Source organism: Lissotriton helveticus, chromosome 9 (assembly GCF_964261635.1).
Source record: "Lissotriton helveticus chromosome 9, aLisHel1.1, whole genome shotgun sequence".
NCBI classification, from domain to species: domain Eukaryota; kingdom Metazoa; phylum Chordata; class Amphibia; order Caudata; family Salamandridae; genus Lissotriton; species Lissotriton helveticus.
This window is the reverse complement of record NC_136070.1, coordinates 288,527,684-288,555,099: the sequence shown is the minus strand read 5'-3', so window position 1 is coordinate 288,555,099 and position 27,416 is coordinate 288,527,684.

The following is a 27,416-nucleotide window of genomic DNA, read 5'->3' as shown; positions in this document are numbered from 1 at the left end:
CTGCTGATGATGTCACATATTACATCATTCATGACATGGTCAGTGACATCACTGATGACATCACTGATGACATCTCAAATGACATCACTGATGACATCACTGATGACATCTCAAATGACATCACTGATGACATCACTGATGACATCTCAAATGACATCACTGATGACAACATCCAGTGACTGTGTATTTCTGTAAAGTTAAAATATGTCTTACATATTGAAGTATGAGTGGATGTAGAAGTGTCTGGAGGAAGGATTTAGTAGGTGCATGCCTGACTGTATGAGTGAGTGGTTAAATGTGTTTCACTGAGTGCATGGGTTAGTGACGAACTGTCTTAATTTGTGCATCATTATGTTTGTTGTTCTGTAAACTGCAGCATGTGTTGATCAGTAGCTATATGAGTAAGTATATGGGTTATTGATTGGTTGCTCAAGTATTTGTATGGGAGACTGAGTGTGTGTGTGGGTGGCTGGGAGGTGTATGACTCTGTGCATAGATGTGTGAGCAGTTGATTCACTAAATGTATGGGTTCAAAAGTGCATGTGGAAACAGCTGTATGGGTGGTTGACTGTGTGCATGAGTGCATTGGTGAGTGAATGGATATCTCAGTGCTACATGTCAAAGTAAGTACATATGTAAAACACAGTACATGTGAGAATTGGCATATATAAATAACTGTGCATAAGAGTCAGTGAATGTGTGAGTGGCTGTATGGATCATTGTGAACTTGTATCAGGGATTGTAAAAGAGAGTAAATATGTGTTAGTATATGTTTGAATAAGTAAGGTGTGTATAACTGTATAGTTGAGGAAATTGAGGTGTGATTGATTCTTTGCATGACTGACTAGGTGTGTAAGTAACTCCATGGATGAGTGACAGTCTGTGAGTGTCTGTTTACACTGAGTGTATCTAAGGTTATATTAGAGTCTGAAGAGGTTCATCGTATTATCACATGAATGATGTCATCAGTGATGTGATCAGTAATGTCAAATGAGATGTCATCAGTGATGTCATTTGAGATGTCATCAGTGATGTCATCAGTGATGTCATCAGTGATGTCATTTGAGATGTCATCAGTGATGTCATCAGTGATGTCATTTGAGATGTCATCAGTGATGTCATCAGTGATGTCACTGACCATGTCATGAATGATGTAATATGTGACATCATCAGCAGTGGATTGCGGGTGCGCGATATATAGTTAGTACTACTAACTATATATGGAATTTCAATGGTTTTGTGTGAGTAAAATAAAGTTTTTTAAATGCTAATTCCTAACTATATATGGTCTATAACCTATGGTTTTTTCAGTGAATTTTCAAGGTTTTGTAAATGCTAATTCCTAACTATATATGGTCTATAACCTATGGTTTTTTCAGTGAATATACATATATATATAATTTTTTGGGGGATGTGGGTGTGTATATACACACAGATATATATATACACATATATAACATATATTTTATAATTATGTAATTCTGATAAATATATTGAATTATATAGCTAATAATTATTATGAAATAGAAAAACTATATATACATATGGATGTGTGTGTATATATATATATATATATATATATATATATATATTACCTACTGGCGGTCGCCAGTAGGTATATATAGTTAGGATTTTTTCTCTATGGGATTTTTGAAAATTCTATGTCTAATAACTTTGGCGTTTGTGGACGGAATTGGCTGAAATTTTCAGGAAAATGGCACATTTTGTTTCTGAGCAGCCCTTGAAAATTTGGGGGGGGTTCGTCAAGGGGGGGCCGAGAAAAAAGGGGGGTCCCAAAACGTGTTTTTAACATTGAGTTTTCCATAGGGCGGTTGGCCTCACTTTTAGCCCGAACGGCTGAATGGATTTGCACGAAACTTGGCAAAATTGTAGGGACTGGTAGCCCGATGTGCCTTTTGTAGGTCTCAATATATGTGCTACAGTGGATTTTGAGAAATTAACGTTTAAAAAAAGATATATATCTGTAACAGCGGACCGGGCAGCGCTCCAGGACGCGTACTTTTCGCGCAACAGAGCTTTGTGAAGCGAAGCTGATTGGTTCTCCGGCGTCTGTAAACATTCCAAACAGTCCGTAGCGGCCGCCATCTTGTCTCTCGGTAGGATCGAGAGAGAAGAGGAGGCCAAAGCGAAGGGGCAAATGACCATAAGGGGGCATAGTAGATCCTCGCTGACCCCCTAGGTTTGATGTGGAGGTTTTAAAAGGGCCCCGCGGGGCAAAAAAAAATAATAATAATAATAATCGAACGGCTGAATGGATTTGCACGAAACTTGGTAAAATATTAGGGACTGGTAGCCTGATGTGCCTTTGCTAGGTCTCAATATATGTGCTCCAGTGGATTTTGAGAAATTAAAGTTCAAAAAAAGATATATATCTGTAATAGCGCTCCGCTTCGTGTACTTTTCGTGTTACGGAGGTTTGCGAAGCTGATTGGTTCTTCGGCGTCTGTAAACATTCCAAACAGTCCGTAGCGGCCGCCATCTTGTCTCTCGGTAGGATCGAGAGACAAGAGGAGGCCAAAGCGAAGGGGCAAATGACCATAAGGGGGCATAGTAGATCGTCCCTGACCCCCTAGGTTTGATGTGGAGGCTTTGAAAGGGTCTCGCAGGGCAAAAAAAAAATATACAGTTTTTTTAGTTTTTTTGCGTGGAGTGCGCCCGGTTCGCGAACCGGGAAGCGTTCTGGGGAGCGTACTTTCTTGAAAATTAGTGAAAAAAGTTAGAGTAAAATAATAATTGTGAGTGATCAGATGTAGGGTAGCTCTGAGAAGAGCTTTTGGGTTTATGGTACATTTAGGTACTTATAAGTAGGTACCAATGCACAGTCTTAAATTCAGAGTGAAAATTCTGTTGCCCTCATCTGAGAAGTGAACTCCATCTCCTCTGTAGATATCTTGCATGTAGTAACGCAAGTTATTGTTGTACAGGGAGCCCATTCCATGGTCTCTCATGTAAGCTGAAACACATTTGTTTACATGCTTCCTCGATTTCTCAATTTGTGGACAAAATTGGTTCGACCACCTCCATTTTTGTCTTTGGCATATATTTGAATATACCAAGGCAGTCTGAGGAAAAAGTGCCATCTATTCCTCCAAGGTGTCCTTTAAAAGCATTTCGAGACCTACCCCAGTCAAAGTGCCCAAATCATTACCTCCACAGTGCACAATTATCAGGTCAGGTTTTGGCAAATGCATAAAGGTTTTCACCAATGGTATCAATTGGTGACATTTTAATCCTCTGTGGCCAAACCACTTAATTTCCACATCTTGTAAATTGAGGTTAGGTAAATTCCTGTTTTCAGCGTACCTTTGAGCCCAATAGATATAACTATGTCCAACAATCCAGACAGAAAACATGGCGAGAGAAGGTTCTGCTGCAGTCAGATGAAGTGTGGCAATGAAATGGCAGTTGAAAAAATGAGAGTGTAAAATGAAAAAAACTGAGGAGTTTCTGTGTTAATGAAGCAGTAAGAGTGATTGGTGGATTTTGATTGCTGAAAACAGAAAGTTAGTGTGCATGGATGAGTTCGTTGAAAGATGTATTTTGAGTGGCGAAGAAAAAATCATTAAATGAAAGAATGCTCTGGATATGCAGGTGCACTGAGAGTTCAGAGTTCAATTGCAACATTGTTGTGTGAACTTGGAAACACCAGAGGTTTTGCAAGAGGTGGTTGCTATGCAGAAAAAGCAGGGTTTTGCTTTGAAAAAAAGCGAGGGAAGAGTTTTGATTGGTGTGACATGAGAGATATGTGTGAGGAATTACAGCATTTCTGTGCTTTTGATAGCTGCAGACTCTGGAGTGCATACCTTTTGCTCTGCTGAAGACAAATTGGTGTGTTTCTGAGACTGTTTTGAAACTCAAAGTATGAATATATAAAAAAAAAGAAAATTGTTTTTGAGGTAAAGGAATGTTTTCAAAATTTACGTGCGCCATATGCCCCCAAATTTCTTTTTCGGGGGTGCAGCAGGGTGTTCTTGAGACACCCCTGCACCCTCGGAAAAATTCGTAATTTGCGATGAGGTAATTGCTAATTGCAAATTGCACCTTCATTCCTATGGGCCTCCTGCTGCATGGAAATGAATGGGTAATTTGTAATTAGCAAATAGGTCATCGCAAACTAGGAATGGTAAAGAATCGCTATTTAATCCTTAAAGTTCGCTATTTAGGAAATGCAAAAAACTTTGATGATACATATGGCGGTTCATCTCTAACAAGATAAGAAGCATAGGGATAGATTTATGATGACTGGCGCATCACCAGGGATGTGTTAGTCATTCTGTGCCGCTGTTCCGTCACCTATGGTGTGCTGCATTTACAATGCGGCGCATCATGGGGCAAAAACAGCACAGATGCGTGACGTATCTGTGCCGTAAAGGTGGCGCATTGCTGGAGTTGTATCGCAAGTGTGATGAAGCTCCAGCAAGGCTCAGGGGTGCCCCTGTCGCAGGGTTTCTGTTCTCACACAGAACTGTGGACAGAGGATTGGAACCTCGGCAAATTAAAGTGTCCCAGAACTCACCTTAGTAATCAAAACCCCTTAGCAAGCTAGGTACAGTGTCACATTGGATATAACAAACTCTCAATGTTTAGACAATCCAGAATATGAACTTATAGTACCTCAGGATACGTGGAACTCATGAACAGTCGGTCGTTATATATTTCTTAGAAACCAGAACATGGAGTTAAGAAGAACACATGTGTATTTGAAATGTTTATTTACTAATGCCGTCTTCTCAGGAGTAGTATGTTAGATAATACAAGTACACATATTATCAGTAGCAAAATTACCAGCATAGTTACTAGTACATAAAAAGCGAATGGTGACAGTATGTTAACATGCTGTAAATGAATAAGAGTTAGCAACACTTATAAGCAGCCGCGGGCCGTGGAGGGAATTACGGTGGGGCAGGGAGGCGGGGAGGGGGAGGGGCAGGGTGGAGAGGGCTCCACCCTGCCCCTCCCCCTCCCCGCCTCCCTGCCCCACCGCAACTCCCTCCACGGCCCGCGGCTGCTTATATCTCACCCTCCCTAATACACATATTATATTATTTGCTAAGAAGGTCTCTTTGTGTTGGTTTAGGGCGTGCCCATACTTTAGTGTCTTAGATTTGAAGGAATCACATCAGCATACACCAGCTCTCTCTTCATGTGAACCGCATCAACTGTTGTGTATGTGTGTTCGGCAAAGCAATATAAAACCCGCCTCATGCCCAGAATTGGCAGAAGTTGCACTTATGTTATGAGTATGAAGTCGTGGAGATCAGACCTCATAACAATTCTGTATCGTGTTGTTCTTGAAACTTCAGCACTCGCTGTACAGATATAGTTTAACAAGCAAAGCAGATAGTAGAGCAAGAACATATTATTCTCATGTAAACCACGATGAACTACTAGGTTGAAAGCTAAAGCAACAACTAAGTGTCGTGTGCAGAAGTTGCAAAAAAGGAAAAATGGCGCTTAAACCGGTAATGAGCCCATGCTAACTTAACACGGTGTAAAGATATCCAGGACCTAGATGACACCTCCCCATGATCCGGAAACGAACTGAATAAGATAATAGAAGTGCCATCTCATGAGAGCAGATTGCAAGTTTATATGTGGACGGTCCGCAAGGTAAAGCATTAAAAACTAGGAAAATTTAATGCTAAAGAAATATAAAACAGCCAAGTACTTTATCGAGTCTTAAGCCAATAGGCAAGCTAAATAATAAAAACTTGACAAATAAGTCAATGAATTGTCAATGAAATGCTAGTACTCAGCATATCAAACATGAAAAAGGTCTATGACATAACTGTGTATGCAAAATAAGCTGCAACAGCCTCCAATAGGAAGTCACCGTCTTCATCCGAAAAGAGTTCAGCCATCCAATTTAAAAGCGGAAAAGAACATACGTGCTCTCCCAGCACCGGATCCTCTATCACCATCAGAGGACAGCTCGGTGGGTTTTCAAGAAAGCTCTGTTCCAAGAAAGACTGTGTTGCCGCCAGTAAATTCCAGGGACCAATTAGTCCATGCATCAATGCCACAGCCATAATCCTTTCGCCAGGACAAACCAACTCGTGAGTAATGATAGGAGTCATCAGCTGATTAAAGTCGACGTCAGGAGAAACCGGTCCGCAGAGACACAAATCAATGGCCCAATCGAAATCACAGGTCAGGCAGTGAAATACAGGCTGGACACAGGTGAAGTAGGAGAATCGAAAAGATAATCCATATGCCGTGCTTAATATCGCCAACGGCATTGTGCCATAATATTCTAGCATGCGATTGCGGAACAGTGTCAGCAGCTGCAGGGCGGGAGCTTGCACAGGAGGGACATCCATATTTAAAAATGTAAAAAAGCACAAGAGCGTCCGCTGGTAATGCAAGTAAAAATGGGAATCCACGAAGCAGAGTGGAAAAAATAGAATGAAAGAAAGCAGGGATGACTCCAAAGATTTTCTCAAATGAAGTCACGAGACCACTGGTAACAACTTTAAAAAAGTGCGCCAGGGCCTTTGTGGAGGACGCGTTAAAGATAGTCCGAACCATCTTGCTGAAATGGAAAGGCAAATCTGTATTGAAAAGGGTCTGCACCTCTGTACGGGTGTTCGCTATGTGAAGCACGAAAGTTTCACGGGCCGAACTCAAGGCCACCTCTCTCTGAGACAAAAGAGCTCTTATTCTTGCCATGCCGTTGAAATCTGCTCCCAAGGTTGGTATTTGTGGCGAGATTGAAAACTCCCTATGTTCATGTGTGGGAGGAAATAGAACATTTCTGCAGCAAATAACCCGTTCACTTACTGTTATGATAAAAGGAATACTTTTAATTAACCCAGAACAATCTTCATTATTGAGCATCAAATAACTACCATTTTCCAACAACTTGAACGTGGGGATGATAGCAGGAACTGGCGTGCCTTGCAACACGCAAGCCATATTTGGTCGGTGTTTGTTGCATGAACCGTGTAACTGTATGTGCCTACACATTAGTGAATGATGTGGCGTCTCAGTGCATTCCTCTCCATTCAGATAAACTTCTTGATCATCTTTGAAACATCTGTATGTGTATGGAAGCGACCAGACCTCATGAAGAAAAGCACTACCTAAAGGTTCATAACGACCTATTGGTATATATTTCATACAATTTGAAAACGTATATAAAGCAAAAGGCAGCGTTATTAAACCGTGGATAAGGCACGTTGCCAAAAACCCGCAATCCTCTGCTGATGATGTCACTGAGCATGTCATGAATGATGTAATATGTGACATCATCAGCAGTGGATTACGGGTAATAGTATCTCTAGTTTACTCCCTTATAGCTGTCTTTCTTTTAACATAAGTGTCTGTTTCCTTCCCTTATACTTACTGTTCTTTTTTTAAAAAAAAAATTTTGGTTCACTTCCGGTTCGCGTACCGGCGAGCGAACTGGGAAGCGAACTACGAGAAATAGAGGTTGGCACAGTTCCAAATATTGTACCAATTTTTTAATAACGGGGAGGTAGTTCTGAAAAGAACTTTTTTTTTATTGTTTTTGTTGTTTTATATTTTTTTTATTATTTTTCTGAACATTTTTTTACTTTTTTTGAATTTTTCTGAACAGTTTTATATTTTTTGGGGGTTTTCTTGGAGGGGGCAATGAAAACGATTCATTGTAAAGGGCTCAACAGGAGCAACAAAACAAAAAAAAAGTATTTATTATTTTGGGCGTTTCATACAAACTTGCATATGATAGTCAATAGCTCTGTTGATCAGAGTGATGCTTCTTTCTCCGTAGCAAATGAATCCATCGCAATGTACGCAGACGTGTTTTACTTCACCAAATCTCATTTGTATATTTGGCACTATCTCCCTGCCCTCTGGTCCCGTTACTTCCGGTACAACAGATCTTCTGGCCATAATAGGGAGATTATCTAGGTCGTTCCGAAACTGTGCAGCACTGTAGTTGTTAGGATGCCACCTAGTCATATGGCGATGCATTGTGTAGTTTCCGAAACTGTATTTTTTCTCGGTCCCTCTGGACAGTCTATCTTGACATATAAGGCAAGTTACGTATCTTGCATTTACTTTTTTCTGACCTTTGGGAATTTTAAAAAATTGCCAAATGAAGTTTTCTTTCCAGTGAGACGTCCTGGGCTCCTCAGGCAAAAACTGCCTCTCTTCGTGCTCGTCGTCCTGTTCCTCTTCTTCCTCTTCTTGTTGAATTATAACTTGAGCAGGTGGTCCACTCTTCCTTGGATGTGGTGGAGGTGGTGGGGAAGCACCAGCTGAAGCTACTAAAGAAGCCATTGCTCACTGGTAACAAAGGGTCTTTCTCTCACAAAGATGAAAGTCAGAGTGAGGAAAGAAGGAGGGATTTTCATCATTTGGGAAAAACAAGAGTTCTCAACCAATGAAAAGTGTTCATTTTATATTATATGACCTAGTCTTACATCATTAGGAAACCAAAAGTGAAATGAACCAATGAAAAGTGTTATTACCAAGTCACATGACCTGCTGTGTTTACGTTAAGCGCTTTGCAGGGCCTCCCGGTTTGCTTCCAGAAACCTGCGCTTTGCGACCAGTTCGCTAACGTAGCACGTCATATGACGTATCACGCGACAACGTGAAACGTCATGCGGACGGGAGGCGTCACGATGTTGTTTTCTAACGCGGCAGTTGCGGTAAAGAAACGTTTACCGGCTCGCGGTCTATTTCGCGGCATGAAGGTCAGCTAACGGGAAGCTTCCCGATTCGCGAAGCGGGAACGAAGAAAAAAAAATATTTTAAAAAAAAATATTCATAAACATATAAAATATATTTTTGGATTTAAAGAAGAATACATTTTACAGCTACAGATATTAGCTGTTAAAAAACCAATGAAATTCACTGAAAAAACCATAGGTTATAGACCATATATAGTTAGGAATTAGCATTTACAAAACCTTGAAAATTCACTGAAAAAACCATAGGTTATAGACCATATATAGTTAGGAATTAGCATTTACAAAACCTTATTTTACTCACACAAAACCATTGAAATTCCATATATAGTTAGTTGCACTAACTATATATCGCGCACCCGCAATCCACTGCTGATGATGTCACATATTACATCATTCATGACATGGTCAGTGACATCACTGATGACATCACTGATGACATCTCAAAAGACATCACTGATGACATCTCATTTGACATCAATGACCACATCACTGATGATATCATTCATGTGACAATACAATGCATCTCCTCACATTTTAATATAACCTCTGTTTCACCCAGTGTTAAATACAGAGTATAATTTTTGAAACCATTGACACACCAATACTAGTTACTACATACGCACTCACTGATTCCTATGTCTACACACACATTCACTCATTCACTCATACAATCATTCATACATACAATCACTCATCTTTACAACACTATCATATGCACTCATACACCTATACAGACACTCACAGTCTGCCACTCATCCATGGAGTTACTCACACACCTAGTCAGTCCTGTAAAGAATCAATGACACTTCCATTTTCTTGTCTATACAGTTAAACATAGAGCACCTTACATTTTCAAACATATACTAACACATACTTACCTTCTTATACAATCATTGATACAAGTACACATTGATCTGCACAGAGTCACACACCTCCCAGCCAGCCACACACACACTCAGTCTCCCATACAAATACTTGGACAATCAATCAGTAACCCATATAGTTAATCATATAGCTACTGATCAACACATGCAGCAGTTTACAGAACAACAGACATAATGATGCACAAATTAAGACAGTTTAGTCACTAACCCATGCACTCAGTGAGACACATTTAATCACTCACTCATACATTCAGTCATGCACCTACTAAATCCTTTGTCCAGACACTTATACTTCCACTCATTCTTCAATATGTAAGACACATTTTAACTTTACAGAAACATACAGTCACTGTATGTTGTCATCAGTGATGTCATCAGTGATGTCATCAGTGATGTCATTTGAGATGTCATCAGTGATGTCATCAGTGATGTCACTGACCATGTCATGAATGATGTAATATGTGACATCATCAGCAGTGGATTGCGGGTGCGCGATATATAGTTAGTGCAACTAACTATATATGGAATTTCAATGGTTTTGTGTGAGTAAAATAAGGTTTTGTAAATGCTAATTCCTAACTATATATGGTCTATAACCTATGGTTTTTTCAGTGAATATATATATATATATATATATATATATATATATACACATACATAGTGGCATTCACCATTAGCTAGTTATAGTTAGGCTAGCTTTTCCATAGATGGAGCATTTTTGGTTTGCTAATACATTAGACCTCGTATGACAAATCTTCACAAAACTTTCCAAAAGTTCATCCACCTCAGCTCCTTCCTGTAAAGTTTTGAAGTGATCTGTCCAGCATGGTCTGAGAAATAAGGTGGGTCTCAAAAGCAAAATCCCCATGCATTTTCCATAGACTTCTTAAGACCAGGCTACAGCAAAAACTGCTGAACATATTTGCAATAAATTCGGTAGAAACCGAGATCTTGGTCCTCAGATTATGCTGTTAGTGATTTGGTGTAAATCTTGTCAGTAGTTTTTGATATATTAAGGGTGAAATATAATTGCATATTTTGGAAGTTGGACTCAGTAGAGTCTTGCGGGCGTCCTACAAGAGCGCCAGTGGCGGTTGGTGAAGTCCAAAAGTGGTAAGGCTGGGATGGGGCACATTGGCTGGGTGCACATTTTTTGGGAGATGGGTTGCAATATGCTGTGCAATTGTTTTTTTATGGTGTTCAGTTAGTTCTCAGGCTGATAGACAGAATTGAGTCACACATGTAGGAGAGTTGGGCAAAGTTCTTTTCATTTTAGCTGCAGAATGCTCAGCTTACGATGTATATCTTGGAAATTAGGGGGAGATCAACACAGGTTTCATCATGGCAACAAAGCGCCATGTGCAGCCATGCCTGCAGTGTTGAAAGAGAAGACCCCCTTTCCCTTCATCAAGCACAAGTCCATGTGAGCCTCTGGCTTTTACACATGGGCGCGTGCCCATCTCTCAAAATAAGGCCTCACACTTACCCTGCCAGAATAGAAAGAAGAGTGCACACGAAAAAGGAAGTCCATCACATCCCGCCTCTCCTAGACAAAAGACCCTAGCTACACGAGTCTGCAAGAGTTGGAAAGCGGTCCAACTCCTAAAGTGGACGTGGGAAGTCACAGCCTGCTTCCCCAATAGCATCGACCGTTGCTGTAAAAGCAACCTTTCTCCTCCCATCCTCGATTGCCCGTAGTCCTCATGCCAGCATTGCAGCAGCACGCATGACAACTAACCTACCTTGTCTCCTAGTCCACTAATAGCAGGGCAGGGACAGCTATGATTTTCAATTCATGTTCAAAATGAACTCGTCTCACCCTGAAGATCATTGAAGAAACTCTAATAGGGGATATGACTGTTATTTGGGTAGGTGATTTTAATTCTACTACATGCCCAATGAGCTTAAAGGGGGTATGCGGTTTGGAGGATGAAGATCAGAGGGTGATATTACATCACTTCTGCCATACAAAGATTGGGGATTTACTGAATAACATAATGGGAGATCATTCCTTAGCCTTTATTAATGAGCTTTGTACCCCACCTAAAACATTCAGTCCTACCTTTAATGGTAGAGGCGCAAAATCAATTATAGATTTTGCACTCTTTTCATCCAGATATGCTGCGCTAGTTACTAACAAGGGGGCCGTTATTACTGGTATGAGTGACTATTATCCTATTTTGGTTACCTACAACTTCGACGCTAGTAACCGGGCTCAAACTGACCTCACTCACTACGATTTGAACCCTATCCTTGGGAAACAAAATGGGTTTTGTATTAAGTGGGAGAAGGTAATCCCAGAAAAATTTACACAAAGTCTGATAACTAGTACCCTTAAAGAAATTAATTCATGTCTTGCCTCAGAAGAAGATCCTACCTCTGTACTTAGATCTTTCAATAAAATGTTCTCCTGTATTAAAGAGCTTTTAACTAGAATTTCCCGTAATACAGCTAAGGGCTCCCCTGGATGGTTTGATGCCAATTGCACAAAGGCACTTTCTGCACTTAAAAACGTTTTACACTCTAGTCCATCTAACAGAACGCAGATTCAATCTGCAAGACATAGATATCGTAGAGCCCTTACTAATAGGAAAAAAGATCTTAAAGATGGAGCATGGTCTGCTTTGCAGTCGGCGTCCGAACAAAAGGATAATGTTGCCTTTTGGAAGGCCGTAAATGCACCGTTCTACCAAGAACGGTTGGGTCCCCGCATAGACAACGCAATATCAGCACAAGAATGGGTGAAACGGGGGGGAGTGATGGCGCTGGTGGCAAGATGGCCGCATAAGCTCCCGGCTCTGCCGACCTCCGCCGGCAGCTAGTATATCCTGTCTTTTATCCTTCGTGTACGCCGGACTCCCGCACGTATGAAGTGCTCCTAACCCCAGCGGTGCAAACCCGGACCCTCCAACTTGCCGGGTGACGAAGTTACGTCAAATTTACTTTTCGGCCTGTTCCAGGGCTTCCGCCGGGACCTCGACTTCTGGCCCATCCGGGCTGGAAGTGAACAACATCGGCTGTGGGACCAGGGTTCCGTCCGGTCTTCCGATCTTGGTGCGCTCCCTTTTGTTCCAGTTGGCAACCGAGTGTTCGGCTTCGTCCACGGACATGGCGCAGTGACGCTCTTGATATCGGAGACCACGGTCGGGGGTCCTATACCCGGAGACCCTACTGGTGGGCCGGGGTTGACGGGCTGGCCCCCGCGAGTGGCGAAACACTGTCTCTGCCTGTTGTGTGTGCGCCAGCTGCTGTCTTCGGCTCTGTGTGTTCCTGGTTCCTGGACGGCGTTTCAGGGGCCCAAATCCTGCCTCGTCTCTTTCCGGAGGGGATGGGGGGGACGGACGGCACGCCATCGTTGAGGTCTGTAATGGCCGCAATAGGGGCGCTCCACTCTCACTTCGCTGTCCTGTGCCATCGGATGTCTGTAACGCTGGCCAATGTACACTTGAGACCGGACGAGGATGTTCAGTTGTGTTCTCAGCACTCCTTGGTCCCCGTGGATTGTTTTCTGTGCCATTTGGAGGTCCCTGGGCGGAGGCCTGATTTAGCGGCTTTTGATGACTCTGGCCCCGTAGATGGTGCACCTGTGTTTGTCGTTGGCTTCCCCGGCTCCATCCCTGTTCAACGTATTGTCGTTGCTCAAGGTTTTTACCGCCAAAGACAGCTCTTCAGTGCCTGTGGAAGAGGTTCGCCTTCCTTCTTCATCCTCCATTGTCGACTTTTCGGATGCCGCCATCTTGTCTCCTCTTCTCGATCCGTCGCCATTGTTTTGAACTGTCTTTGATGCTTTGCTTTCTTCATGATTGATGTGGCTTGGGCAATTTGGGCCTTCGTGAAGAATCGGACTGGTCAGGGTTGACTTTGACTTTAGGGGTTGCCTGTCTTACGTGATTGATGCCAGATATGTACCGTGTATATTATAGGGAGTCGGGTGGTTTTTCTGTTGGAGTCCTCCCCATGTACGTATTCAGTTCTTGCCTTTAATAGTTGACATTGTACTTTGGGGGGGTTGCTGCTGGCGGGGGGTAAAGGGGTCCGGGAGTGTGTTTATTGCTCTCCTCCTCCGCTTTTCTTTTTTCCCTTTCCTTGGGGTAGTTCTGGGCGACAGGCACGCTGCTAGTGGGGGAGGTCGTAGCCATTACAGTGGTGTAGGGTGGGGGGAGCTGGGAGGGTTTGTTATTTTAGTTTGTTTTGTTCTGTGGTCCTTGTCCTTTTCCTTTCTTCTTCCCTTCAGGGGGGGTCTTTTCCTTTCTTCAGTAGGGTCGGCTGTCTTTCTCTATCTTATTTCCTCCACTATCTGGCGTCTACACTCGCCTATCCCTTCCTGTTTCTGGAGGGTGGGTTCTCGGGATGGTGCTCTAGCTAAATCGCTTGCTATCACATTGACTTTCGCTCCTTGTCTGCCTCGGCGGGCGTAGTGGGTCCCTGGCTATATTGCTCGTTACCTGGTCCTGATTGTGTTGCGGGGTACGTCCCCCCATCTCATATTTAAATTTATGTGGTGTGCCGCCATTGATAGCGCAGCCCCTACTGCCATTTATAACTATAAAATGGAACCCGGGATATCCTTGCTACGTGCTCATACAATCACATGCCGTGCCTGTCTCGTTGCTATTGCTCGATCGTATATATATGCTTACCTCCTGAATCGATTTTCTGAGTTTGCGGCCGGCCCCTGTGGTTGTAGGCCTGCGCATGTAATGCTTTGCATATTTTAATAAGGGTTTCAAAAAAAAAAAAAAAAAGAATGGGTGAAACACTTCCAGGCTCTATATAGTATTCCAGCTGCCCCAGAGGAGATACCTCCTTTAACATCAATAGTAGAAAATACAGGTGTTTACTTCCCAATAGATATTCAGTTTGAAATGGAGGAGGTTCAAAAAGCATTAAGGGAAAGCCCCGCGGGCAAAGCCCCAAGTCCGGATTGTGTCCCGATTGATGTTTTTAAAAACCTCCCTGACCTCTGGGTCCCAATACTCACAAAAGTATTAAATTGCTCAACTCAAATTGGTTTTATGAAGACCTGGCAAGAGGCAGTCCTGGTCCCTATATATAAAAAGGGGGATAGGAATGATCCTGTCTGCTATCGGCCCATTTCGCTCTTAGACGGCCTAATGAAAATGGCGGGCAGGATCATTCTTGATCGTATACAAGAATGGCTTGAGGACCACGATGTTTTATCCACATTACAATACGAATTTAGGAAGGGGAGAGGGACAATAGAGCAAGGACTAAATCTCTCCCTCATTACTTCTAAATATATACATGCCAAAAAAAAACAACTTATATGTAACATATGTAGACCTTAGTTCTGCATTCGATTGCGTAAGGCATGACATTCTGTGGCAGACTCTAACGAACATTGGGCTGGATAACAGGATACTTATTTTCATCAAGGAACTTTACTTCGGGGCTGGTGCACGAGTAAGATATGGCAATAAAGGGGAATGCACAGATTTTTTCCGGATACACAGAGGAGTAAGACAGGGGTGCATTCTTGCACCCCTGCTTTTTAATTTATATATAAATGACGTGGGTTCCTTTCTTACACAACATTATTACGATTACCCAGTAATTAAGGGAAGACCCATTCCCATACTCCTTTACGCTGATGACGCGGCGATTGTATCACAGACAAAGAGGGGACTGCAAAAGGCAGTGGAAACATTTTCACACTATATGAGCGACAGGGGGCTACACATAAATGTTTCTAAGACATTTACTATGTCATGTGGTTTGAATAAAGTAAGAGCTCCCTGTATGATTTTCCTAGAAGATAGGCGTGTTGAGTTAGCGGACATATTCTGTTATTTAGGAGTGCATTTTGATAGATAAGGCACCGGGAAGCCCGCTGTAAAAGCGAGGGCTTTAGCTTTCAATAAAGCAACTGGAGCACTCCTAAACTTTGCCAAAAAGATAGGGTCTAGGCCACCTAGGGAGCTTCTCAAAATTTTTAAAGCTAAATGCGTTTCAATTGGAACCTATGGAGCGGGTCTATGGGGATCGCAGCCTGTGGATGAAATTCAACGCATAGAGAATAAATTCCTACGATATCTATTGGCAGCCCCAAAGAGCACATCTATATATGTCCTCCACGCCAAACTTGCCACACAATACATCTCAGATATCATAAAAATGGCACCGATTCTACTCTGGCACAACATCTGGACTAACCCTGCCACAGTACTGAATAGAACCATCATAGAGGATTGCTTGCTTTGCGAAGGGGTAAAAAATATCACATGGTTATCTTACATAAAAAAATATAGTATCTGAAATTGGTCACCCTGAACACTTCTCAACCCCAACTACCATGGACCTTGTATCTCGATCTGTTTTAAAGAAAACCTTGTCAGAACACCTTGAAATGAAAAGATGGAGCAAGGAAAGGAGCAAGATATCAGTCACCAACCATGATGATGTTACATTGCATAGAAATATTCAGCTGTATCTTGTAGTAGATCAACCTTTCTTCTTTCGCAGGCTTTTAACATTTTCGTTTTGAAACTTTTTATAGACTAATAACCCTGCCAAGGTGTAATGATTGGTCGAGAGAAAAAATAACTTGTCCATGTGATGAGGTATCATTCCATTCAAATATTCATTGTAACTTATACTGCACCTTTTACTCCCATCCAAGGCAACACATTTTGAGACCTCTTTTGCTATCTTGGGGAGTGAGAGGGTCAAGAGAAGTGTATAATAGGTTAAGGTCATTGGATGATTACTATACTATTAATACCCTGACCATGTATCTTAGAGCAATACTGAGACTGAGATGGTCCATTATAATTGAATAGTTATAGTTTGTATTGATAAAATTAATTTCTAACTGTTATTTTAACTCAAATGCACTCTCAAATTAATATTTTTTTTTAATGATTTCTAAACTAACTTTCAATATTGCTTCTTTCAAAAGTGTAATTGTTATGAATTTTTATGAATTGTTTTTACACTTCGAATAAAGCTTTATGAACTTGAACTTGAACTTGAACTCGTCTCTCATATTTACAAATACCACTCTCGGCCAGAGATACAATCTAATGTGACTTGCTGAAGTGATAGTTTCTGCATAAAACAAAGTCTAAACCCTTTCTTCAAACACGCTCCGTGCGAACATTCCCACACTGCATACATCCCAAGCACACATACATTAGAACTCATTGCCCTATATTGCTTAAAATCCCGCTGGGGCAAATTAAGCCATCGGGTAAAACTTAATTTGACCCCACTTAGGATCTACGCAGTTTGCTGAACAGTCATCAACATTGATTCACTACTCTGTTCACGTGTGCAAAAGGTCATTGTTTCTGAAATCACCAATGCTGTAGAGAAACAGAGAAATTCATTACATGTTCACTTCATCTCTAGACCCTAATTAACCAACAATAGAATAATGCTTGTCTCTGAGAAATATTATTTGTTATATTGTGTGGTGAACTGTGTGTCTGTGAGCAGCAATTCGTGTTCAAATCAAAATTAATATTTTAAAAAGTAACCGCTTTTATACATATATTTATTCACATAATCAACTAAATGTATCCCCACTTTGGAGGTTCAAACTATTCCAGACACGCTACTGCGTGATCGTACACGGGTTTACATACTCATAATTTTATGTATGCATATATGGAGCATATGTCTAGCACTAATAAAGGCAAAAGAGAGCAAACCGTGCCCCATAACTGCAGAGGACTGAAAACACTAGAGTTACACTAACCTTTGATTTACGAAGTCCAGCATCTAAGCAAGATGTGCTTCTCTTTACAAGGACGAACTTAGCCTACTTTTTTACTGTTCGCTACATTAAAAATATATATATGAAGCCAGCGACAACTGGCAGACCAGATTTGCTACAAACAGACCACAATGAACGAATAAAGCAAAGCTAAAGAGATGTTGGTTAAACAACTGCATCAATTTAAACGTGATTGAACCATATCAGCGGAAGAATTTAAATTTCTCTGGGTAGAGCATCCAGTTATTCAATCTATATAATTTGTACCCAAAATGCATTCAAATGTGAGCCCATCCCCGGACGCCCCATCATCTCTGCGATTAACAGTATGGGAGAGCACATATCACAATATGTTGATTATTTTTCGCAAGACTAAGTAAAGACTATCCCATCCTATGTAAAAAACACTGAGGATTTCCTTATAAAAAATCAAAGAAATCAATTGGGGTACAAATATGCAATTCATTACTCTAGATATAGAGTCATTGTACACCTGCATTGACCACAACATGGGGCTCAAAGCAACAGAACATTTTTTGGGGACCATACCGGCTATGAGCACAACAAAACAATAAACAAATGTATCAGCTGGTGTCCTAACAACTACTACTTTATGTTTGGGTTACAAATGTATAAACAATTGAGAGGTGTGGCAATGGGATCCTGCTTCTCCCCCAGCTAGGCCTGCTTGATGGTAGGCTGGTGGGAGGAGCAGATCCTAAAGCCAATACATCTCAAATAATACGCCGGACAGGTTAAACAATGGTTCCGATACATCGGCGATGTTTTTGTGGTATGGGAATGCAGTAAAGAAAGTGCCAATTTACTTGTACAAGACATTAATGATAATTCAGCTAACTTAAAGTTCACCTCATACATCAGTGAACATGAAGTTGACTTTCTCGATGTTAAGGTCTACATAAATGAAGGAAATATTCACACTACCCTTCACAAAAAAGCAACTGCGGTAAAACTCAACGCTACATGCCTCAAGTGCACACCCACAACATCTGGTACAAAGCATTCCCTATGGAGAACTTTTAAGAATAAAAAGAATATGCAGCACTAGAGAAGATCAAGAAAGTTGCACTAGGAATACACTCCAAAGATTTCGAGAGAGAGGGTATAAAACATCCACCCTGAATCAAGCAGTAGCAAAAGTCAACAATAGATCTAGATATTCCCTGTTAGAACCTTTCAAAACTGAAGCTGAACAAACTCAGGAAACTAGTACACCTAGACTCATCCTCACATTCACTCAACAAGAGCGTCAAATTATGGCCATTATAAAATGCAATTGGCCAATTGCCTTAACGGATGCAGTCTTGACACCAGACCTATCCAAATGCCCTACCATCACCTTTAGAAAAAGCATATCTATGAGAACGCAAATAGTGAGAAAAAGCCCTGAAACCATTACCAAAAAGATGACTTGGTTACAACCAAGACAAGGTTTCTATAAATGCTCCTCATGCGGAACATGTAGCTTTGGCATAACCACCACTAAATACATGACCCCTTTCAGCCCCAAGGAGTACAGGATCAAAGGCAGTTACAACCTCAAAACCGAGTATGCCGTATATGTTCTGACATGCACCTGTGGCCTGAGATATGTGGGCAGCACAAAACTACAGGTGCATGTCAGAATTCTACAACACTTACTTGCTATTGTCAACAACGATACGGCATACCCGGTAGCCAGGCACTTTAAAGCGGTGCATGGCAATGATCTCAAATGCCTAAGCTACCTTGTAATTGCAGCAATCCCCATGTCCCAAAGAGGGGGCAACCGGGAACGATCATTGAGACAACTGGAATCCAAGATGATCCTAGAACTAAATAGTAAACATCCACAGGGCCTCAACAACACTGAAGACCTCCACAATTTTTTGTAATGCGTACAAACTATATCTGCAGGCACTTAACTACAATTTAATTTTACTTTTTCCAGCTGAAATATACCTTTCCCGTTCTTTTAAATTTGAAATTTGAAACACAATAACCCATTGGTGATGGACAAATGTTTTGCACTTTTGCACATATATACAGTACTTTATACACAGCGCATTGCACTTCATAGCCTCATATGCCTAGGTAAATAGGGTGCTATCTAATTGTTTACACACTGCTAAATTTTGCACATGTTTTATTGGTTCCTGAACATGATTATTTTATGCTTGGCACTGAGCCTCATGAATTTATTCAGAGATGCTAAGATGTTAAATGAATGGCCATTGAGGGACTTTTTGCTTTTTTGCACATGCAAATATCAGTAAATAGGTTTTAATGCGATTCTATTTATTGTTTTAATCATTATATAATTAATAGATTTTATCTATTTATATCATGTTATATATTGTTCTATATACATTATGAAAATAGAGCAATAGACCCAATTTTCATTCAAAAGCCATTTCAAAGAGATGTGCCAATCATTTTTACCTTGCATTCATCCCGATATTAACTTATGTTTTAATGTTTTTTCTAAAAAACAAACATTATCATGTTTATTGCAAATTTATTGAACCAGTTCTACATTTACATATTTATATGATCAATGTATATATGTGCGCACAATAGTACTGTTAAACAAAGACAGAGCATAGTGCTTCAGGAGTATGTTTATCCATGCCTATTTACATCACGTGACAAGGGAGGACCATAGAGATTGCACTTTCACAAGCACTGTGGGTATAAAAATAGTAAGCGGACTGTGTTTCCGCTTGTGAGCAAGGTTACTCTGTTAACCGAAGCGCGTCATAGCTGTTGGAATAAAGACCTGAAATTACACGAAATCCTGGTGTCTTTAACTCTGTTTCTTTTCGTGACCGGCCAGAAGCGAAACGAGTGGAATCAATTGATATATACATATATATATATATATATTCACTGAAAAAACCATAGGTTATAGACCATATATAGTTAGGAATTAGCATTTACAAAACCTTGAAAATTCACTGAAAAAACCATAGGTTATAGACCATATATCGTTAGGAATTAGCATTTAAAAAACCTTATTTTACCCACACAAAACCATTGAAATTCCATATATAGTTAGTTGCACTAACTATATATCGCGCACCCGCAATCCACTGCTGATGATGTCACATATTACATCATTCATGACATGGTCAGTGACATCACTGATGACATCTCAAATGACATCACTGATGACATGACTGATAACAACATCCAGTGATTTTTTGTTTCTGTAAAGTTTAAATATGTCTTACATATTGAAGAATGAGTGGATGTATAAGTGTCTGGACGAAGGATTTAGTAGGTGCATGACTAACTGTATGAGTGAGTGATTAAATGTGTCTCACTGAGTGCATGGGTTACTGACTAAACTGTCTTAATTTGTGCATCATTATGTCTGTTGTTCTGTAAACTGCTGCATGTGTTGATCAGTAGCTGTATGAGTAACTATATGGGTTATTGATTGATTGCCCAAGTATTTGTATGGGAGACTGAGTGTGAGTGTGGCTGGCTGGGAGGTGTGTCACTCTGTGCAGATCAATGTGTACTTGTATCAATGATTGTATAAGAAGGTAAGTATGTGTTAGTATATGTTTGAAAATGTAAGGTGCTCTATGTTTAACTGTATAGACAAGAAAATGGAAGTGTCATTGATTCTTTACATGACTGACTAGGTGAGTGAGTAACTCCATGGATGAGTGGCAGACTGTGAGTGTCTGTATAGGTGTATGAGTGCATATGATAGTGTTGTAAAGATGAGTGATTGTATGTATGAATGATTGTATGGGTGAATGAGTGAAGGTGTGTGTAGACGTAGGAATCAGTGAGTGTGTATGTAGTAACTAGTATTGGTGTGTCAATGGTTTCAAAAATTATACTCTGTATTTAACACTGGGTGAAACAGAGGTTATAATAAAATGTGAGGAGATGCATTGTATTGTCACATGAATGATATCATCAGTGATGTGGTCATTGATGTCAAATGAGATGTCATCAGTGATGTCATCAGTGATGTCATTTGAGATGTCATCAGTGATGTCATCAGTGATGTCACTGACCATGTCATGAATGATGTAATATGTGACATCATCAGCAGTGGATTGCGGGTGCGCGATATATAGTTAGTGCAACTAACTATATATGGAATTTCAATGGTTTTGTGTGGGTAAAATAAGGTTTTTTAAATGCTAATTCCTAACGATATATGGTCTATAACCTATGGTTTTTTCAGTGAATTTTCAAGGTTTTGTAAATGCTAATTCCTAACTATATATGGTCTATAACCTATGGTTTTTTCAGTGAATTTTCAAGGTTTTGTAAATGCTAATTCCTAACTATATATGGTCTATAACCTATGGTTTTTTCAGTGAATTTCAATGGTTTTTTAATAGCAAATATCATAAGCTGTCGAATGTCAAGTACGTGGTAAGTAAAAACATTTTCGTGTTTATGCACACTGATCTGCTTTGAATGCTGCCCCCCCCCTCATTTCTATTAGGAGTACTCTCTCTTTGCAGATAGTGAAAGGTAGTTAACGCAGGCCTTTGCCCCCGTTGTAATACGTCGTGCCTGCTTCTCTCTCCATTTGATTGATTGGTATCCAAGTATTTACTGTTTTAGAATTGGTTCTCTTTGGTTCATTCTCTATTTACAAACAAACACAGAGTCGCAATACTCTGTTTAGTCTTTGCAGATAACGAAAAATCGTGTAAAAAAAAAAGAAAAGGAATCGAGCAAAATCAGTAGGCCACTAATGGGATCTCTTTTTGACCTCGCTAAAATAGAAACATTAGGAACAACCCCTCATGACAAATACAAAACTAGTGAAATGAACTGAACTCCACACAATGATGGCTGCAATACAGCTCGGCTCCGCCACCCACCCCGCCCAAAATAACGATAAAGAGCGGCTGCCATGATTGGTTGCGGAATGGCCACGACGGAGCTACGAAATGGTGCTGCTCTCATGCTAACCCCAGCTTCAGTCTGAAACATCCAGAAACACTGTAGACTACCAATTCGATCAGTTCCGGTAGCACCCCAATGTAACCCGGTAGAGAAGAACTAGCCCTCCCCTCTTTGACTAATGGTTCTTGTTGCCTGTCCCTTCTGTTGTCATTTAACAGAACTATTTAGCCTGCTGAAAGGGGTTGTGTTCCGACCGCTGGTTGGTGGAGACATTTTGACTATATTCTGGACCTGCGTTGTCGCGTAATGCGTCATATGACGCGCCGCGTTAGCGCATCCGGAAGTCATCCGGGGCGCGACGCGCAGCGCGTAACGTAAGCATAACAAGTCATGTGACTTGTTAATAAAACTTTTCATTGGTTCATTTTACTTTTCTTATTCTAATGATGAAAGGCTTGGTCATATGACCTAAAAATTACGCTTTTTATTACTTCCGAACATTATTTTTTCTTAAATATATGTTATAATGTTCCAGGCTAATGTACTTTCCCGGAAAATTTACAACTGTCCTGCAAGTAAAATATATTCTTTTTTCGAGAAAAAGAGCGTTTCTTCGTCCCATGACGGAGCCGTTGAGCAAAAGAGGGTCGACCTGCTGTCTTAGTCGCCGATATGCCTGAATATGAGATTCTTATCGATCACTTTATGTTGCAGGAATAGAAAACACAACAGCCCTTGACCATTTATCTTTACTGCGTTCCTTCGTATTATACCTTTTACCCTTCATGTAATTGGTCTGCTTTATTTCACTTGCCTTTTAATGATTCTAAAACAGTGACTATTATTAAAAACGTTACCAATGTATATACTACTACCATGTTTTCTTTTAAAAACCTTTATTGTGAAAATTTCATTATACAAATACGAGCCTATAACCACGTGGGCCGGCCACGGAGCAAACTGTAATCGTATATGATGAGTAGACATTTACACTGTAGAGGAACGTAACGGGCGGGCCATTAGGTTGCAAGAACTAAGGTGTCTAACAGTTACGGAATCGGTGGACGTACATTTTATAATTAAAATACGACAGGGCCAGTTACAATAAAATTATCTAGATATACATTTGCGGGCAAGTACCATGGGTGACGTTAATTCGAACTTTCAATAGTACAGTAATCAATAACACATCAGAACTTAATATCAATAGGGATGTCGAAATATTCAATCAATTCTCGTCCCCGCCCGCCATGTGCTTCAAAACTGCATACGTATCTCGTGATTTCAAGGTTCTGCAACCAGTACACAACAAGGAGTTACGAGTCCCATTTATTCCGGCGCCATTTTGGGCGAGGACGGGCAGGTCCAGGATATAGTCAAAATGTCTCTACCAACCATCGACTATGATGATGTTCATATGCTGTATTTATTAGAGTAACACTCATCTGTCCACATGAAATTAATTTGCCACAATCTAAACATGTCATTTTAATCTTTCCAAAGTTCTTCTAAATATTTGGGACCGTTTCCCTTGCCTCTGATGCTGTCAGTGCCACTTCTTTGATGAATGTACTAGCAGGTCAGGGGTTCTCCTCCAAATCTTTCTTTTATGCAGCACTATAATTAATTGGTGCCACCTCTCCATATGACGATGCATGGTATAGTTACCATAACTATATTTTTTTTCGGTTCCTCTGGAGAGTTCATCGTGGCAGATGAAGCGTGTAACGTACCGGGCATTTACCTTTTTTTGCATGTACAGGAAAGGAAAAAAAAATCGAGCGTCCGAGTTCTAAGGTGTCCCAGGGCCATTTTAGTGGACCAGGCCCAAATCCAAAGAACAGGCCGCCATTTTGAGAGTCCTGTTGCAGCCGCCTGTCGCTGTAGCATCAAGAGCAGCCGAAACTCAGCTGAATGGCAACTGAAACGGTAAAGGGGCGCCCCACTACAGCAGACGAGCCTCCACCTAGGAAGGCCCGTTCACGCCGCCTCCCCCCCCCCCTTCGGGCACCCCACGCCGTTATTCGGAGCAGTATTGTAGGATGGCCACACCAGTGCGGCAACTTGCTAGACATCACCTCGGTGGTAACCGAATCTCAACGCCTTGTGGTGTCTTCTATTCAGAAAACATTGTTATGCTGCCTTCGACCTATTCGCCGCAAGTGCGCACGCAACTCAGCTGCATAGCTTGCTAGACACCACCTCGGTGCTAACCGAATCTCAGCGCCTTGTGGTCTCTTCTATTCCAAAAAAATTGTTGCGCTGCCTTTGGCCCCATTCGCACATCGGTCCGCTACTGACGCCATCTCACAGGCTAATGGGGCGCCCCACGCCGAGTTTCAGCATTGTAGGATGACCACACCAGTACAGCAACTTGCTAGACATCACCTCGGTGCCATCCGGATCTCGGCGCCCCACTGCAGATGAAGTGCCTCTCAACTATGAAACCACCACGGTGACATCCGGATCTTGGCGCGTTGTGCTGCCTTCGGCCTATTCGCACATCGGTCCGCTACTGACGCCATCTCACAGACTAATGGGGCGCCCCACGCCGAGTTTCAGCATTGTAGGATGACCACACCAGTACAGCAACTTGCTAGACATCACCTCGGTGCCATCCGGATCTCGGCGCCCCACTGCAGATGAAGTGCCTCTCAACTATGAAACCACCACGGTGACATCCGGATCTTGGCGCCTTGTGCTGGTTCCGGCCTATTCACACATCGGTCCGCTACTGACGCCATCTCACAGGCTAATGGGGCGCCCCACGCCGAGTTTCAGCATTGTAGGATGACCACACCAGTACAGCAACTTGCTAGACATCACCTCGGTGCCATCCGGATCTTGGAATCTCAACGCCTAGTGGTATCTTCCATACAGAAAATATTGTTGCGCTGCCTTTGGCCCCATTCGCACATCGGTCCGCAACTGACACCATCTCACAGGCCAACAGGGCGCCCCACGCCGACTTTTACCATTGTAGGATGGCCACACCAGTACAGCAACTTCCTAGACATCACCTCGGTGCCATCCGGATCTTGGCATCTCAGCGCCTTGTGGTGTCAGTCAGAAAATATTGTTGCGCTGCCTTTGGCCCCATTCGCACATCAGTCCGCTACTGACACCATCTCACAGGCCAACAGGGCGCCCCACGCCGACTTTTACCATTGTAGGATGGCCACACCAGTGCCACAACTTGCTAGACACCACCTCGGTGCCATCTGGATCTTGGCATCTCAGCGCCTTGTGGTGTCTTCTATTCCGAAAATATTGTTGCGCTGCCTTTGGCCCCATTCGCACATCGGTCCGCTACTGACGCCATCTCACAGGCCAACGGGGCGCCCCACGCCGACTTTCAACATTGTAGGATGGCCACACCAGTGCGGCAACTTACTAGACACCACCTCGGTGCCATCCGGATCTTGGCGCGTTGTGCTGCCTTCGGCCTATTCGCACATCGGTCCGCTACTGACGCAAACTCACAGGCCAACGGGGCGCCCCACGCCGACTTTCAGCATTGTAGGATGGCCACACCAGTGCTGCAACTTGCTGGACACCACCTCGGTGCCATCCGGATCTTGGCGCGTTGTGTTGCCTTCGGCCTATTCGCACATCGGTCCGCTACTGACGCCGCCTCACGTGCCAACGTATTTTCTCCGCATTTTATACCCTATGCCGCATAACAGGTCATGTGACTTGTTTATAAAACTTTTCATTGGTTCATTTTACTTTTGGTTTCCTAATGATGGAAGGCTTGATCATATGACCTAAAAACAACACTTTTCATTGGATGAAAACTTTTTTTTTTCCCAAACGATGAAAGCCCCACCTTGTTTCTGGATGTTTCAGACTGAAGCTGGCGTCAGCATGAGAGCACCACCATCTCGTAGCTCCGTCGTGGTCATTCCGCGAGCAATCATGGCAGCCGCTCCCCACCAGAAGCCTACAGGAGTCGGGGGCCCCCAAAACTTTTGATGAATCCTCAAGGCGGAGGGGACGCTTTCGAGAATGGGGTCCAAGACCTAGCAGACAAGCGTCCGATTTCCAAGGTGTCCCAGGGCCATTTCAGTGGACCAGGCCCAAAAAGGAAACAGCCTGCCGCCATTTTGAGAGTCCTGTGACAGCCGCCTATCGCTGCACCACAAGAGTGGGCGCAACTCAGCTGAATTGCGGCTTTTGACACAGTGGACCAAAAACGGACGGAATGGCAACTGAAACGGTAAAGGGGCGCCCCACTACAACAGATGAGACTCCACCTGGAGAGGCCCGTTCACGCCGCCTCCCCCGGGGCGCCCCACGCCGTTATTCGGAGCAGCATTGTAGGATACCAAAACCAGTGCGGCAACTTACTGGACATCACCTTGGTGCCATCGTTCTGCTGCCTTGGAACTATTCGCACAACAGTTTGCTACTGATGACCCATCCCCCGCGACACCCCACGCCAGAAATCTGGACGTTGTGCTGCGTTGGGACTATTCGCACAGCCGACCGCTACTTCGTTGTTTTTCCCTAAAAATGTTTATATGTTATTACTGTTTTTGTTTTCTTGTATATATTTATAAGTTATTAAAGTTTTATAATCTTACTACTTTGTCGGAGTGCTATATATTTTTAATGTGACACATAATTGTAAAAACTTTGATGTACAAAGAGTCATCCCTGGAATCTTCCGCTTCAGGCTCGGTCCCCTCCCCAATCACAATACAGGATGGTTTTCAGATAATAGTAACGCGTCTGCTGTGACGGATCTCATCGAGTGTGGGCCTTGATCTACTATAACTCCTTTGAAGAGGGGTGATTCTTTACAGCTGGGGCCATAAACTACATCTGCAGGGCTAGCTGATACCCTAGGACCGGCCTGGACAATCGGACACAGAGGAAAAGGAGTGTCAGAGGGTGCGGTAGTGAATAGGCGAAAGGGAGGTATCGGGCGGGCACAGGGTGTGATTCTCAGGGAAGAGCAGCGCAGATGGGGGGAGGTTTATTACCCATGCATAAGACAGAGAGCGGGGGTGACCACTGCCTGGGGGAGATGCTTGCGAGGGTGGGGAGCCATGCTAAGGATCGACAGCGTGCACAGAGTGGGTCTGGTCAAGGCATCTAAAATGACTGCCGTGCACGACAAAAGTGTGGCATTTGAAAAAAGACAAGATGGCGCAGACAATGTTTTTCAACACTTCCTGATTTCCTTCGAATCGAACGTTA